Genomic DNA, 17791 nt, shown 5'->3' with positions numbered 1-17791 from the left:
AACAAAATGTTAAGTGTACAATATATTATCATTGACGTTGGTATATTTTTTAAACATTGCATCTCAAACAAATAATAAAAAAATTATTATCAATGTATCATTAATAATGTACAAAATTAAATTCCCAATATGTGTAATCAATGCATGCTGAGACTCTGTGTATCAAATATACTCACTGATTTAGTTTATCTGAATAAAATACAATATAACATAAAATGTTATAGTTTCCTTTTTTCTAATCTATGAAATTGGAGAAATATTGGTGGCCTCAAGGTTTTTTGTAAGGATCAAACCAGCAAATATTCTTATAACAGGATGTTAGAACATTTGTAATTGCCATTTTGGTGGAGCCCAGAAGCTAGAACCAAAACTTTGCTATTAGATCATCTGCTGCTTCCCTCCAGACTCCTGTAACTCACACAGGTGCAGGACTAAGCCATGCACGTGTAGCCATGATCTGGCCTGTGTTACTTGTCTGAACTCATATCCTATTTCTATCTCTTTTACTTCACTCATTGACAGGCTTTTCCTCTGTTCCTTGAACAAGCTAGTTATGGGCTTAGCTCAGGGCCCTTTGCAAATACTGTTCACTTTATCTGGAATGCACTTCTCCCGACATAGTCCCAAGACTGGCTCCCTTTCCTTATCTCTACTCAAAAGGCTCCTTTTCATTGAGGCCTTTCCTAGATACCTCACCTAAAAATTATCCATATGCTTTCACACACATACACATGCACTTTACATTGTCTTCAGTTTTAATTTTTCTACTGAGCGCTTATCACCTACTAACAATATATACCTCAGAGTACTCTGGATAAAAAGAACCAATAGGAACTATATATATATATATAACATTGTTCTCTATATCCCCTTAATATGAGATTTATTTTAAGGAATTGTCTCACATGGTTGTGGGGGAATGGTAAGTCTGAAATTGATAGGGCAGGCTCCCAGGCTGAAAAGTGCCACAGAACTTGATGTCATAGTCTTGAGTCTGAAACAATAAAGGTCAGGTCACAAGGCTGGAAATTCAGGCAGGATTTCTAGGTTACAGTCTTGAGGTAATCAACTGATTGGACAAGGCCCATGTAATTTCCTTAAAGTCAACTGATGTCATATCTACAAAATACCTCCCCAGAAAACTTAGATGAACGTTTGACCAAACAATTGGGCACCATAGCTTAGCCAAGTTGTCACATAAAATTTAACCATCATACATAGTATATATCTTATTTTTTTTTTAAGTCTGACTTATTTTCTGCCTCTCCCAATAAAATTTAAGCTCCATGAGAGCAGAGGTTGATGTCTGCTTCTTTACTTAAGTTTCCCCACTGCCCATAACAGTTCCTGGGAACTCAATCAATATTTGTTGATTTAATGAATGAACTTATATTGGATTATTGAGGAATGTTTAGATGGGGGAATACTTACCTACCCCATCACCCATCAAATTTGTATGAGGTTCAGGAGAACAGATATAGAGGGAAGTGTTCTTTGGGAGAGAGAGTTGTTAGTGTGCTGTGCAAGTTGACTTCATTGGAAGAGTCAAGCAGCCCATTTGGGGGAGATGATTGTGAGAAACAGCCATGAAAAAGCTCAAAGAATTGTCAATAAGAGGGTCTGAGGGGAGGGAAAATCTTAAAAAAAGCAAAAAACCAAAAAGACCCTTGAAAGTTCCCATAGAAAAAAGAAGAAGCTCTAATCACCCACGATGCCTTGATACCAGATCCCCAAAAAACTTGTAAGCAAGAAAATCTCCTTCCCATGGGTCACATTTTCCCTGGCTCAAATGCTGGAGGGGTAGAGAAACTCAGAAATGTATGGAGAGTGAAAGTAAAGCTAGAATGGAGATCAGAAACTGGTCATAGCCACTTTGTCACTCCTCATGCTTAGGCCTGAAGCAGTACCTAGCTAGAGAAGTAAAGAAGTTCTAATTTTAGTTATTTTTATTTTACACTGGAAAGGATATTTTAATTATTGACATGGACTATTTAAGCTTAAAATACCTAGAGGAATTTTTTTTTTTTTTCCAAGCGTGATTGAGAATGCTATAAGGCCAGCTCAATTGTTCATCTAATGTCTTGATAGAAATAATGATCTTCAGATTAGCTTTAAAGGGCTAGTGAGAAAAATAATGCTTGCATCCTCTTGAATTTAGTCCATTTAGAAGAATACAATATATAAAACAGTCTTAGGATAGTATTAGACAGATAGGAAGAATTTAGTAAATAATAACTATCTTTATCTGTACTGTTAGGAATGGATGTTGACTTTTATTTGCTGTTTAACATTCTATAAAATGTTAGTTATTGAAAAGAAACAAGTTAGACAGAAAGCACATACCCATTAAACCTGTCTTTATAGATTTATATCCATCATCTCTCACCCATAACAGATGCTCTGTTGCTATTGCTTGAAGGGGGGTCTAAAAAGAGTAAGAATGACTAGCTTTCAAAATGAATGAAAAACCATAGCACTGTAGGAACTTAAAATCAAACACATCAGCATTGACTAGAATGTGAGAGAGGATTCATGGGGTAGGTGAAGCAGCTGGTCATTGGAAGATTAAGAAGCTATGGATAGAAGGAGAGAGCTTTGGTGGAGCTGAGTGAAGATGGGGGGAGCAGGACAGTTAACTGGAAAAAACACTGACACCAAAGTGGTACTATTGTTTGTGGGGGACTGAGAACTTTGATATATTTTAGTCTGAATTTCTGATGGTTCTATCAGCCTGCTTGGTGAGCAGGACCCGTGTGTGTATATCATGGCCACTTTTTTTTTTTTATAATACAACGTAATATTCTTATGTCCAATAATGTCCCTGGTCTGGTACTCATAATCCATTTTTATTATTAATTGGTCTGAATTTTAGCTGTGTAGCAAATGGACATGACCTACAGTAAGACCGCTGATGTGTAAAGAAAGTAATTTAATTTTAACTTTAACATCATATCTTTAAGTTGTTTAGAAAGTAAAGATGGCTCAACTTAAAACACTTCAAACATAAAAGGAGTTTCTGTATTAAAACTACAGAAAGAACATTTACATGTCATTAACCTAGAAACTGGGGGAAAAAAAGCTAAGGGCCACCTTTTGACCATCACAAAATTAATTTAACTACCAAGACTATTTCTTTGCCTTTTTTGTGTGCTTTTTAAATACAACTCTAAGCAATATGTGATGGTGTGTATACCCTTAACAGATGCATATAATAGATCTCAGTCATTTTACTCAAGAAACCTGTAACATGCAATAGAGATCCCTGTTATAAGACATGAGTCAAATAAGCACATTCATTAAAAATCAAAAGTTCTTGTTTTATGTTATACGTATATATTTATATTTTATGTTTCCAGTTTTAAAAGTTCCATTTATAAATACTAATTATTAGAGAATTTCTGTGGCAGATCCAGAGAAACTAGAGCTATTTTTCTGACTCCCTGAGAATTTCCTTCCCCAAAACTTACATAAAATTGGTAATGTAAATTGGAATAATTTGAACAACTATATGTGTTTATGGAAAATAATCTTTTTAGACTCTTACTTTTCATGATAAGTTGCTAAATATGTATTATATAGAAAAAAAATCCCTCCCCTTCCCTTCCCTCTCCTCCCTTCTCCTCCCCTTCCTCTCCTTCCCTCCTCCTCCTCCTCCTTCTTCAACTTCTTTTCTTCTTCTTTTTCTCCTCTCTGTCTCTCTCTTGCTCTCTCTTTCCTCTAGAGTGAAATTAACTTTCATACAGTTTTCTAGCAGATACCCCTAATGATATTGTTGATTAAAACATATTTGCAAGTCCATGACTAACTCAATCACTGGAAAAGGCTAATGAAGCCTAATAATTGCTTTAAATTTATCAGATTTGATAACTGGAGTTGAGGATAAGATGACCTTACTTAAGTCCAATAGTGAAGGGGTAAACACCTGTACAAAATTTGGGTTCTGCCAGAAGTGAAGAAAAGGGAATAAATAGCTCATGGATATGTTATCAAAAGTTTCTGCTAGTATTTATTAAGCATTTCACCAAACATTCTTTAGGGCTGTATACTATTTTCTTGTGGAGATGTGTGAAGCATTAAGAATAGAATGGCTGTCTAAAGTTACCCATAGTCATAATGTCATATAATTCCTTCCTTTTATATCAATAAATGTTTCTTGCTTAAAGCTTCCTCCCACACACAAAAAATAATAGAATAGCTTCCTGCTTTTTTTTTTTTTTTTGAATGGTTAAGGCAAATATGCTTAGAATGTGAGTTGGACTTTAAACATTTTTCTCTATTCCTTCTGTTCATTTGATGATATAAAAAATAAAGTACACAAAGTTTTACCCAATATGAGCAATATTCTTTTCATTGATCAAATAAGAGAATAGTCATTAGTTTGGGAGTTTTAGAGTGCCCTTAATATTGAAATTTGTATTTTTTTTTGTTTTTTCCTTTTTTATTTTAATAGAGTACGTTTAGGGTTTTTATTTTAACATCACTTAATTACTGTGCAAATAAGATAAACCCTGGGAAAAAATGATAAATTACTCAAGATAAAGTAATCAGGTTTTATGTTTTTAATATGTTTTTTCATGCCTCCAGTTCTCCAATTTGTCACAATTTTGTAATATGTAGTCTATCTCAAGGGAAGCAAACCACTTGTTGGTTAAATTTCTTTTACTCTCCCCTATGTATCTGCACGCATTTCACGCTGCCCCAAGCAAGCATGCTAGGAATATGAAAGCAAAAAACATCAAGGTGTGATACCTTCTCAGTTGGTATCTGTGATTGGTGGAATATTTACTTAGATGAAAACAAGTTCGTTCCTACTCATGCACCAAGGTGATTGAAACAGGAAACAGAAGTCATTTAAAGGTGATAAACAGTCCTGACATCCAAAAAGCACACTTAAAAATCTATGTTTAGTTTAATGCATACTGTTAAGCCACTTCAATTATGGGTCTTAACATGAGATGTTTACATTTTTCCCTTAAAATTGATACATTTTTCATGGTAATGATAAGTAAATCCACATACTCATATTATGAGAGGTTGGCACAGGAAATCACTGAATTCATTTAATCCCCTTGGAATTATATCCAGCTAGCAACAAGAAGAAGCTACAAAACAGTGCCTTAAACAAATTGTAACTGTACTGTTTTCTCATGTACAGGAAAGTCAGAGTAGAGAGTTCAGGATTAGAGCACAGGGTCACAGTGCCATCAAGTGACACTGGCTCCTTAACACATTTCCTGTCTTTGATTCTGGTGTAAGTCTCATTTCTATGTTCTGCAGATGGCTGTCAGAGCTCCAGGCATCACGTCAGTGTTTCAGCTATAAAGAAAGAAAAGAGCAAAAGGGAAGCATGCCCCTGAGCCCCTGGAAGATCCCTTGGGACTTCCACCTTTATCTCATTGGCCAAAATGTGTTATATGACAAGAAGTGGGAAAACAATTTTTATTATCAATTTTTTTTTAAAACTTGCCTCATTAACACTACAAATAACATCAGACTTCAGTGGTAAGAAAGAAGAGAGGATATTAGGTGGGCACTTAGCAGTCTTGCCACATTTACTGGTGTGAGAGAATCTTGTTTTGAAAACCAGTTTAGTTCTCATAAAGAAAGAATAACATAACTGAATAAGATGAAGTTCAAACTTGAGCGTATATTTTTAAGTGGAAGATGGCCTGGATAGGGCTGAAAAGATTAAGAAGTATGTTGAATCTTCCTTTTGGGTCTCCCAAAATCATATCCACTTTCACAGATTTCAATACTTTTATTCTGAAAACACTCAGGGTACATAACTGTAACCCTCTCTTTTTCCTTCAATATTCAGAGAAAGTGGATATCTGATGCCCAGATGCTATCTGTGCAATATACCACATGTCCAAAACTGGACTTCTGCACCTGTTTCCAACTTCTCTATTCCTCCCAATTGCAGGACCATTCTCTGTCACTTAGAACCCCACAGTTAGTGTTGGCTCAACTTTCTTTTTTGCCTCTCATATCCAATTATTTTCTAACTCCTGTGGTTTCTACCTCTAAAATTCGTACTGTAGTTCACATTTCCATTCTATTTTTTTTTTTGAATTTTATCTTATCTTATTTGTATACAGCAGGTTCTTATTAGCTATCTATTTTATACATATTAGTGTATATATGTCAATCGCAATCTCCCAATTCATCCCACCACCACAACTCCCTCCACTCCCTCATTTTCCCCCCTTGGTGTCCATACCTTTGTTCTCTACATCTGTGTCTCTATTTTTGCCTTGCAAACGGGTTCATCTGTACCATTTTTCTAGATTCCACATATATGCGGTAATATACAAGATTTGTTTTTCTCTTTCTGACTTACTTCCTCTGTATGACAGTCTCTAGATCCATCCACATCTCAAAAAATGGCCCAATTTCGTTCCTTTTTATGGCTGAGTAATATTTCATTGTATATATGTACCACATCTTCTTTATCCATTTGCCTGTCAATGGGCATTTAGGTTGCTTCCATGACCTGGCTATTGTAAATAGTGCTGCAATGAACATTGGGGTGCATGACTCTTTTCGAATTATGGTTTTCTCAGGGTATATGCCCAGTAGTGGGACTGCTGGGTCATATGGTAATTCTATTTTTAGTCTTTTGAGGAAACTCCATACTATTCTCCATAGTGGCTGTATCAATTTACATTCCCACCAACAGTACAAGAGGGTTCACTTTTCTCCACACCCTCTCCAGCATTTGTTGTTTGTAGGTTTTCTGATGGTGCCCATTCTAACCGGTGTGAGGTGATACCTCATTGTAGTTTTGATTTGCATTTCTCTAATAATTAGTGATGTTGAGCAGCTTTTCATGTGTCTCTTGGCCATCTGTACATCTTCTTTGGAGAAATGTCTATTTAGGTCTTCTACCCATTTTTTGAATGGATTGTTTGGTTTTTTTTTAATATTGAGCTGCATGAGCTGTTTATATATTTTGGAGATTAATCTTCTGTCTGTTGAATTGTTTGCAAATGTTTTCTCCCATTCTGAGGGTTGTCTTTTCATCTTGTTTATAGTTTCCTTTGCTGTGCAAAAGCTTTTAAGTTTCATTAGGTCCCATTTGTTTATTTTTGTTTTTACTTCCCATATTTCCATTCTTATGCCACTATCCTCCTGATTGAGATTCTGCAACGTTCAGTACTCAACCAGTTATTTTCCAAATTTGGTTACAATCATTTCACTTTCTTAATAAAAACCTGGAAATAATTGCAATTCCTACTAAAATTAAAAGACCTCACACTAGCTTTCAAGCCTCCCAATAGCATCACTATTTTCCAGCCTTGATGTGTATGGTTCCTCTATGCTGACCTTTATTGCAGCAAAACTTGATTTTTTTTTTTTTCATACATTGTTTGTTTTGCCAATATCTGAACTTTTGCTCACACTATACTTGTCTGCCTAGTGAACTCTAGCTATTTTTTTCTACCTGTTGACATTTTAGTCATTCCTCAAGTTCAAACTCAATACTGCTCTCTCTATTAAAGGTCTTCTTGATTTATCCAAGCAACTCTGATTTCTCCCTTCTTGTGACCTCAATGCATTTTATTTTTATTTTTTTAAAAGATTCAACTTACTTGACTTTTAATAGAAGTGATTAGATATTCTTATATTCCCCTAACTAGGTTGCATTTCGCAAGGTGTAAGGATAATTATATAGTCCTCTTCTGCTCAGCACAATATGGAAATGAGGTCTACCTATATGCCCAGAATTGTGGACACCTTGGTAAATTTTGGTATTGTGTATCAGAACCAAATAGCTCCCAGGTTCCTTATCAAAGTCTAGCTTCTGGTTACCACTCAGTAGCAGCCAGAATGAAGAGTGACTTCTGCAAATAAGATCAGACAGAAAAGATGGCATTAAGACCTGGTCCCAGGCCTCTAAAGCTGTAAGTGGTACCACTAATCAAAATTGTTTTTAACTATTCTAAGTATTAAATTAGATAACAGCTATGAAATTACTACAGGAATATTAATGTGCTTTTAAAAAATTTACTTCTAGTTGTAAAAATAGGCAAAATTTTGTTGCTAGGACCCTGAAATAACATTTGCTGATAAAGGGAAACACAGAATTTAAAAAAACAATCTCATATATATACGTACATATATATATATGTAAGAGCAGTCATTAAAAAATATTTTTTTCCTTGTAACTGGGTGGAGAAACCAAGATATCCATGCTTTGTTGTTGTTGTTGTTATTTTAATTCCCCTTTGAAGACAGTGTGGAAATAGATTAAGTGCCCATTAGAAAGCACAGAACTGGCTTGAGTGATTGTAATCTTCACCAGCCATTGAGGAATAAATGTTGATAGACAACATTTGAAACAAAAAAGAAGGTATTTTCTATACATTTCACCAATATCACTAACTTATAACCCTCTACACCCCCCAAAAAGACAGAATAATTTCACTTATTATGTATGTGCATGGGCTATAATTTAAATACTTTCTACTTAATGCAAGACACTGCTTGTCTTATCTACCTAGTAATTAAATTGCTATTAAGCCTTTATTATCAAAGCCATTTGGTAGTACAGTCTTCTGTTACAGTTAGTGATTTATTTATTTATTTATTTATTTTATTTTTTAAATTTTATTTATTTATTTATTTTTGGCTGCGTTGGGTCTTCGTTTCTGTGCGAGGGCTTTCTCTAGTTGCGGCAAGTGGGGGACACTCTTCATCGCGGTGCGCGGGCCTCTCACTATCGCGGCCTCTCTCGTTGCGAAGCACAGGCTCCAGACACGCAGGCTCAGTAATTGTGGCTCACGGGCCTAGCTGCTCCGCGGCATGTGGGATCCACCCAGACCAGGGCTCGAACCCGTGTCCCCTGCATTGGCAGGCAGATTCTCAACCACTGCGCCACCAGGGAAGCCCACAGTTAGTGATTTAGACATTAACTCCAGACTCATATATCCAACTCCTACTCAACCTTTCTATTCGCACTATAACCACTCTTAACTTAGCATGTTCCAAAGTTAACATGACATCATCATCTTCTACCTTGCCTTCCCATCTCGGTTAATGACAAGTTCACCCTTCTAGAAGCTCAAGGTCAACATCATTTGACTCTTTTCTTATTCTCACACTTCACATTAATTTTTTAGCAAATTGTATTTTCTTTATCTTTAAGCGTTGTCCTGAATCTGGTCATTTGTTTCTATTTTTTCTACTAACTCTAGTCCAAAACACGTTTCCCTCTTCCCTGGATTATTGAAACATCCTCCTAATTGGTTTTACTCACTTTTCATTTACTGTAATTCAAGTTATTCTCAAAATAGAAGTCAGAATGATCCTTTTAAAATAATAGATCATGTTCCTTTCCTGCTAAAAACCATCTAGTGGATCCCTAGCTAGGCAGAATAACAGCAAAATTCTACATATAGACCTAATCCGGCCCTACCTGTTCTAATGCCTCTTTAACTTTTCCTACTCTTCCTGTACACTCCATCCATCCCAAGGACTGGCCTTGATTTCCTGGATCCAGTGGTAACCCAAAACTGCATGTTAGTGTTGATTATTAAATTTTGAGAGAAATTTCCCTGGTGACCTAGTGGTTAGGATTCTGGACTTTCACTGCTGTGGCTTGGGTTCAGTCCTTGGTCAGGGAACTGAGATTCACAAGCAGTGTAGTCAAAAAAAAAAAAAAAAAAAAAAATTAAGACATTTAGAAAGCCAGTTGTCAAACCCAGTCATTGTTAAAAATTAAATTATATACTAAATGTAAAATAAATTATATTTAAAAATGAGTAGAATATACTTAAAACTCATAAATTACTAATCATTTTACTACATTTTACTATGATCTCTATTCTGTAGGTTATTTACATCTATCATACCTCTATCCAGATCTATTATATATGTATGATAGAGATATTATATAATAATGTCTGAGTTCAGTGACTCATGTTGATAAGTTGAAATTGACCATGGTCATAATATGTGTACCATAAGAAATCATAAAATCTATAAGTCAGGAATCTCCTTTTAAGCTGGTTATTAAACTTTCACCACTGCCTAGAATACACATTAATTTGCATTTATCTCCCTCTGAAAAGCATTCCTCTAGGATATTTTTATGGATGGCTTCCTAATACACCTCAGTTTTCTTCTCAGATATACTTTCTCAGTGAGACATTCTCCAAGCATCTTATTTTAATCAAATCTCATCTCTGATTTTTCCCTCTTATTGACTTTATGATGTTCTTATATTCGATATAATTTACTGTAAAATATTCCTATGAAGATTTCATGTGAGTCATGAATTCTGGATCTTTTGTTCAATGCTATAGCTCCAGCATTTAGAACAAAGCTTAACATATATGCTTAAAAGATGTTTAATTGGGATAGGGAGGGTGGGAGGGAGGGAGACACAAGAGGGAAGAGATATGGGGATATGTATATGTATAGCTGATTCACTTTGTTATAAAGCAGAAACTAACACACCATTGTAAAGCAATTATACTCCAATAAAGATGTTGAAAAAAAAAAGATGTTTAACTTTAAAAATATATTATTTTCTAAAAGTCTGCCTTCTGATCTGTTGATTTTTCCTGGAGATGATAATATAATCTGAAAATAATGCCTGTATTAGACAATAAAATTTTTCAGTGAATTCTCATGAAAGGATATTCTATGTCCTTTTGACTCTAAAGAAAAAAAAAAAATAGAAATTAATGACAAAAATCTTATATATTTGGAAACCAAATTTCCAGTTATTAAATATTCCTACATAAAAATAAATTCCATTATAAATTTAAAAATATTTTGAAAATATACTGATGAGATATGACATGTCAAATGCCTAAGACATATGTAAAGTAATACACAGGAGGAAAATCTATGGCTTTAAATGTTGATTTAGAAATAGCAGAAACTGCAACTAAATAAGATAAGCTCTTATTACCAAAAGTTGAGAATAAAATAAAGAAAATAGTAAAGTTAAGGACAATAATAAAGGGAGAAAAACAAAGACAAAATTAGAAATTAACAAAACCAAAATTTGCTTCTTTGAAAATTATATAAACAGAAATTTGGCATAAATTAATGAGAAAATAACAGATAAGGTGCAATAAACAAAATATAGAATGATAAAGGTAACTATAAGCACACCAAAATAATATTTAAATGAAATTAAGTATATATTAATAAAATTGATAATATAAATATTAGCTTTTTAAATCCAATATTTAATTTAAGCATGATGCATCATAATCAGATTTTTTAAAAAATCCAGTATTTGCACAGAATCAATATTTAGGTCAAACTTGTATTGGTTGAAAATGTCTAAATTATCAGGAGTTTTGTACATGTAGATTGTCAATCAAGAAAAAATGTGCCTCAAAGGTGAGTTTCTGGAATATTGCATTTATTTTAACTATTTCAGTTTTCTCCCTTCTATGAGTTAGCTAAACACTGACTGGTCTTCATAGTTGTGAGTTGTGGAAGTTAGCAAGGAACACCCACATAAGAACGAACAGAAGGTATTTATTCAAAGCTTACAGTAGCAAGGGAGTTAACCACTGACACTTGCACCTGACTGAGATTCAGAGGCAGGCAAGGAAGTGGGAAAGCTTTATAGAGAGAAAAGCAAGGCTTCAGCTCTCCTCTATTTGGAGGTGTTGGGACAAGGAAGCTGCAGGTTGGCTTATAAGAAGCAGGCCACCCTACATGATTGGTCTGGGGAACATATTTGGCCTTCTCCATTTGATCCTGATCTGGAAGAACTCAGATCCTGAGTTGGGACAAAAAACAGGGAAAGCGGCAGTCATCGATCAATTCTGAGCTTCCTGGGCCGATTGCTTAATTTGTTGTTCTTTGGCTTCTTGGACTGTTACTATAGAGGTTGTGGGTCAAAGTTCGATTGTGATATGTAGTCTGGCCATGTTTCTGTTCTTTTGTCTCTCAAAGGATACCAGCTCTGAACTGATTTACATTGATTTTAACCAACCTCCTCATTAATCAGAACATTATATATCAAGGATACTTAAATGTGAACATTCAAAGTGTCTTAATTAGTTGGATAAAAGTTACAAAATTATCTCAGTGTTAATGACAAAAAAACATTTTATAGAAAAAAAAATGTCATTCAATGAAAACTATGCAGTGCCTAGAGGACAGCCCACTCCAGGTCACATGATTCTAGTCTTTCATAGTCTTTGAGCCATTTTACAACTGTGCATTGTCTACATTCAGGGCAGGGAAGTGGGAAAGCTTTATGTGTAAGGTTTATGTGTAAGGTTTAGCACTCCCTGCTGGTTTATCTGATTAAAACTTTTTAAATTGTCTTTCAGCTACTTTACAATTCTGTACAAATATGGCTGTTTTTCTCATTCTGTCTTGGCCAAGTTACAATACCTTTCTGTTTCCCTCATAGAATGAAGTAAAAAAAGCTTTTATGATTTGTTCATTGTTATATCTGTATGAGAGTCATAATTTTATCTTTTTTTTTTTTCCTGAAAAACATCTTTTAACACAACCCTTGATCTTATATGAAGCGTTATTTAGATGGAGTAAGACATATGTAACAAAAAGTGAGTTCATATACACTGAGTGTTCACAGTGTCTCAAACGAGTCAGGTCATTTAGAATGAGGACCTGTGGTTGTAAAATACTGACTAAGGCCAGTAGTACTTGACTCTATTAATGAAACTCAGTCCCCCTAAAACCGTGTTCTATTACTGTTTATTATTAATCTCTCTATCCAAAACTTTATTCTCTTTCTTGTCTCCTCTGACCTCAATCCTGTACTAACTGAGCACTAATTAACCAGAGTCAGATGACTAAAACTTTTGTTGATAACATTGTTAATGCACTAAAATTGCTACTGTAGATATAATTATTAATGTAGCAACTCAGGTTGTTTCTTCAGGGCAAGATGAGATAACAGATCCTGGAGCCACGGACCACCTGGCCTAAGAATCATAAACCAGAGACAACCTGAATCCAGAAATTATGATTAAGAAATGTCACAGAACTGTCACAAGACAAAGATTAGCCCCAGCCTCTTTGTTTTTTCACTTAAAAAAAAAATCCAAACTCAAAGACCAAGTTGAAGAGCATATGAGTCTTGTCTCCCACTCCTTTGCTTGGTGCCCTGCAATAAACACTGTGCTTTCCTTCACCACAACCTGTTGTCAGTAGATTTTCTTTGCTGTGTCAGGTGAGTGGACCACAGTTGGGTTCAGTACACTCAAAGCATTGGTGTAAGGTTTATTTATAGATGAGGTTCCCTGAGCTTTAACCTTTGATTTATTTCACAAAATTTCCCAGAAACCTAATTTTAAAAAAAGCTGCCTATAATCACAAAGCACACATCACATCATGACAGTGACTATCCATAAATTATTCAAATGATAATTTAATATGCTTCTAAATGGTTTGGCGTGAATACTAGAAAGAGATTCCACTAGCTCCATTTACTTTTATTATTTTACAGCTGCACTTCCAGAAATATAGAGGCCATTTCCACAACTAAAAGGCCAAAAGATTTTCAGTGTATAACACTTCATCAAGATGCCTAACATCAAGCAAAACAGTCAATCTATTTAAAAAGTTATTTCAGAAAATCTTCCCCAACATTGCAATAAAATTTGCAGTCATTGTTGGTAATGATAACTTGTTATTCTTTATTACTAAATTGAAGGTTTCCTTACTACCAATTTACTGGCTTTGTGTCTTTTTTTCATGTTAATATGAGCTGATTACTGTTCGTTGTGCTTTTTCTTTGATAAAATGGATGAATTCAATTGAATGAGTTGTGATTTAATAAAGAGTTTATCTGCAAAAGTAAGACATTTTTGTACCCTGCTTTGCAGCTCTAAAGAAGTAAGGAATTACATACTATGGGGAAGAAAATGGACTCTCCTAAATATTTTTTTATATACCTTTTACATAAGAGAATGTTATATCGTCATGAGTCTTTAGTTTTTTAGGGGTTTATTTTATTAGTAATTGAATAAATAAGCAGGAAAAAATAAGCTTTGAAATCTGGTCTCAAGAATAAGTCTGAGTGGATACTTGGACTGTCTCCCAAATTAGTAAAAGTTTTATTAAATAGTTGCATAGTTTTTTTTCAGTTTCTGTACTTTTGCTATCCTAATGATATGTGATTTATCCATCTCATTTTATAGATACACACACATAAATAACAAGAGTTCAGCCATTCTTTCCTAAATTTTTTCATCATTTTGTGCAAAATTACCAAGGTATATAACAAAGTAGTTAAAATTGAGGATGTTGGTAGAAAAATATTTCATTAATAGAATTAGTTAAATAAATTAATGCAATTAAATTAAAATAATATTAATTACATTATTACTTAATTTATAACTATAATTACAACAAATGGTCTACTTTTAAAAATGATTATGATTGCACACTCTGTGACTTTGAGAATTTTAGAAATATATTCTCCCTGTATGGTCAAAACATGTGAGAGACTAAGTAAACAAAAGGACCGTATACAAAAGTAGAACTCTGATCCTCAACATGCAGCAATCAGACTAGGAAAATAACTCATTATCTACAGGAAACCAGCCTTCTATTTATAAGTCAGACTAGTAGTAAATAAGACCACTATCTCTAGTAATAATCCAGGAATCCAAATAAAAACCTCTGTAACAAGGGGGCCCAAATTGCCAGTACCTAACTAATACCTGACAGCTTCCCTAGTTTTGTCCCTGTTTCCAACATAGGACTAACCAATAAAAGCCAAATGTACACCCCAAACCAATTATATAGGATGCCTGTTTCTAGTCAGCCCACCTCCAGCTTCTCCATGCCGACAGCTTCCAATCAGGGTACACCTGCAGCCTTCACTTCTTCCACCATAAACTCCTCTGCTTGCCTTTGAGTCTCTGCCAAAATCTAAATGGTGGTGGCTGATTCCTTTGCTACAGCAAGCTCTGAATAAATAGTCTCTGCTTGGTCTTCATTTATTTCCACATATATTTTAATCTTTCTTGAAAGTTTTCTCCACGATTAAACAATAAAACTATATATAGGAACAGGGAAGCAGAGATCTACTCTAGACCTTTGCAGAATCTAATGCAACTGAGTTTGCTAAAAGTCTTAAAGTATATTCACACAGAAGAATGAGTTAAAAGGGTAAAATAGACTCTAATTATCAAATTATTACCATGTATGAAACACAATTCTAAGTGCTTTACCTTATTTTAGCCACAAATCAACTCTTTGAGAGAGTGTCTCTTATTATTCTTATTTTAAAGATGAGGGAGTTGAGCAATTTGAGAGGTTAAATTACTTAATTAAACTCTGAAATATATCAAAGTCTTAAAGCTATCAGGTAGCAGAGCCTGAATTTAAACTTTGGCAATCTAACTCTGTAGTTTGTACACTTAACAAATGCATTAGACTGAATCTAAAATTAAGAATTACCCAAAATTCTGTAATCTATTTGTGAGTTTTTAAACCCTTCCACAGAATGTAGAAGCTACGAAGAGCTACATTGTAGCTATAATATAAGCTCTGTTATTGCTTATTTGCATAACTTTAGTTTGGATTACGCAGAAATGCTAAAATAGTTTTATAAAATAAGCTTTGAATTAACCATTAACTTTCGGTTTACAGAAATTCATAGAAATATGGAACTAGAAAAGTGAAGTTTTTCAAATCTCAAAAAAATATAGCTACTGGCTTAAAAATTTAAAGCTGAAGCAACAGCTGTTTACAAAACAAACATATGCTTACGTTATAGTTTATATTTTCAAACACTTGCTATGAAATATAACTTATACCATAAACTTCATGATGCTATAACAATTAAGTATTGTAAAATAAATCTTATCACTCTATAATTTCTAAAATTACAACACAATTATTTTCTATATATTTATATATGATAATAAGTACCTCCACCTGTCAAAAATTAATTTAGAACAACTTTTTTTTTTCTTGTATCATTCTCCTATCTTGAAGCCCTGAAATCTTTGATAAGAGTCCAGTTTCTTTCCTGCTATTAAAATTCATTTAGAGGTGACCCAGATGCTAGAGTCAGACCTTGAATTAATCAGCTCAAATTGCTGTAACAAAATACCATAAACTAGGTGGCTTAAACAACAGAAACTTATTTCTTCACAGTTCTGGGGGCTGGAAGTTGGAGATTAGGGTTCCAGTATATCTGGGTTCTGGTGAGAGCTCTCTTCCTGGCTTGCAGACTGCCACCTTCTCACTGTGTACTCACATGGCAGAAGCAAACTCTGGTATCTCTTCTTATAAGAGCACAAATCCCATCACAGGGGCTGCATCTTTGTGACTTTTATCTTACCCTAATTACGTCCCAAAGTCTCCATCTCCAAATACCAGCAGATTGTGAGTTAGGGCTTCAACATATAAATTTTGAGTGTGGAAACAAATATTCAGTCCATAACAGACCTCTAAAGCTTCAGGCTCTCTTTCTGTATTCAGAATGTATCTTATTCAAATGCATCTTAAGGTAGGGACTTAGGGATGACTCATAAGTTTCAGGAGTTTAGCTTCTTCAAACCTATTCTCAATTATGCTGAAATCACTACAAAACACATCTGAAACTTGATTGATCCAAGACCTACCTTGTTATTGTCAATCTTCCCCCCTTTTCCTCTGAGGATTCACTCTCATACTAAGGAGACTCAACCTAAACTTTTTTCAATTTTCCTTGATGATTTTTATTCTTTTCTTCTGATAACAATGTATATATTTTCATACTTAAAGCCAATAATTCTCTATTTCCCCTTTAATTAAACTTTGCAAAGAGACATGAAATTTTTTTCTAAATTAAAAACTGCAATGTCAACAATTGTAACTGTTGCATTTTGGGTTTTTTTAACTTTTTATTTTATATTGGAGTATAGTTGATTAACAATGCTGTGATAGTTTCAGGTGTACAGCAAAGTGATTCACTTATACATACATTTTACATATATCTATTCTTTTTCAAATTCTTTTCCCATTTAGGTTGTTACATAATATTGAGCAGAGTTCCATGTGTTATACAGTAAGTCCTTGTTGGTTATCCATTTTAAATATAGCAGTGGGTACATGTCAATTTCACACTCCTTAACTATTCCCCCACCCCCACCCTTCCGGAATAGTATGGGATCTTCAGCTTTGCAAACATTATCAGTGGTTTATTATGCTCTAAATGATGAAAGAAAAATCAATGAGATTCAGTGTTGCCATTCATACTATTTGACAATATATATTAGAATGATTAAGCTTAGTGAACATTAAAAAAATTTTTTTTATACATCTTTATTGGAGTATAATTGCTTCATAATGCTGTGTTAGTTTCTGTTGTACAACAAAGTGAATCAACCATATGAATACATATATCCCCATATCCTCTCCCTCTTGAACCTCCCTCCCACCCTCCCTATCCCACCCCTCTAGGTCGTTGCAAAGCACCAAGCTGATCTCCCTGTGCTAGGCGGCTGCTTCCCACTAGCTATCTATTTTACTTTTGGTAGCATATATATGTCAATGCTAATCTCTCACTTCGTCCCAGCTTACCCTTCTCCCTCCTCATGTCCCCAGGTCCATTCTCTACATCTGCACCTTTGTTCCTGTCCTGCCCCTAGGTTCATCAGAACCATTTTTTTTTTTTTTTTAGATTCCATATATATGTGTTAGCATACAGTATTTGTTTTTCTCTTTCTGACATACTTCACTCTGTATGACAGACTCTAGGTCCATCCACCTCACTACAAATAACTCAATTCTGTTCCTTTTCATGGGTAAGTAATATTCTATTGTACATATGTGCCACATCTTCTTT

The sequence above is a fragment of the Balaenoptera borealis genome, assembly GCF_965194805.1.
Source record: "Balaenoptera borealis genome assembly, chromosome: 5".
Classification (NCBI taxonomy): Eukaryota; Metazoa; Chordata; class Mammalia; order Artiodactyla; family Balaenopteridae; genus Balaenoptera; species Balaenoptera borealis.
This window is presented reverse-complemented; position numbering follows the sequence as displayed.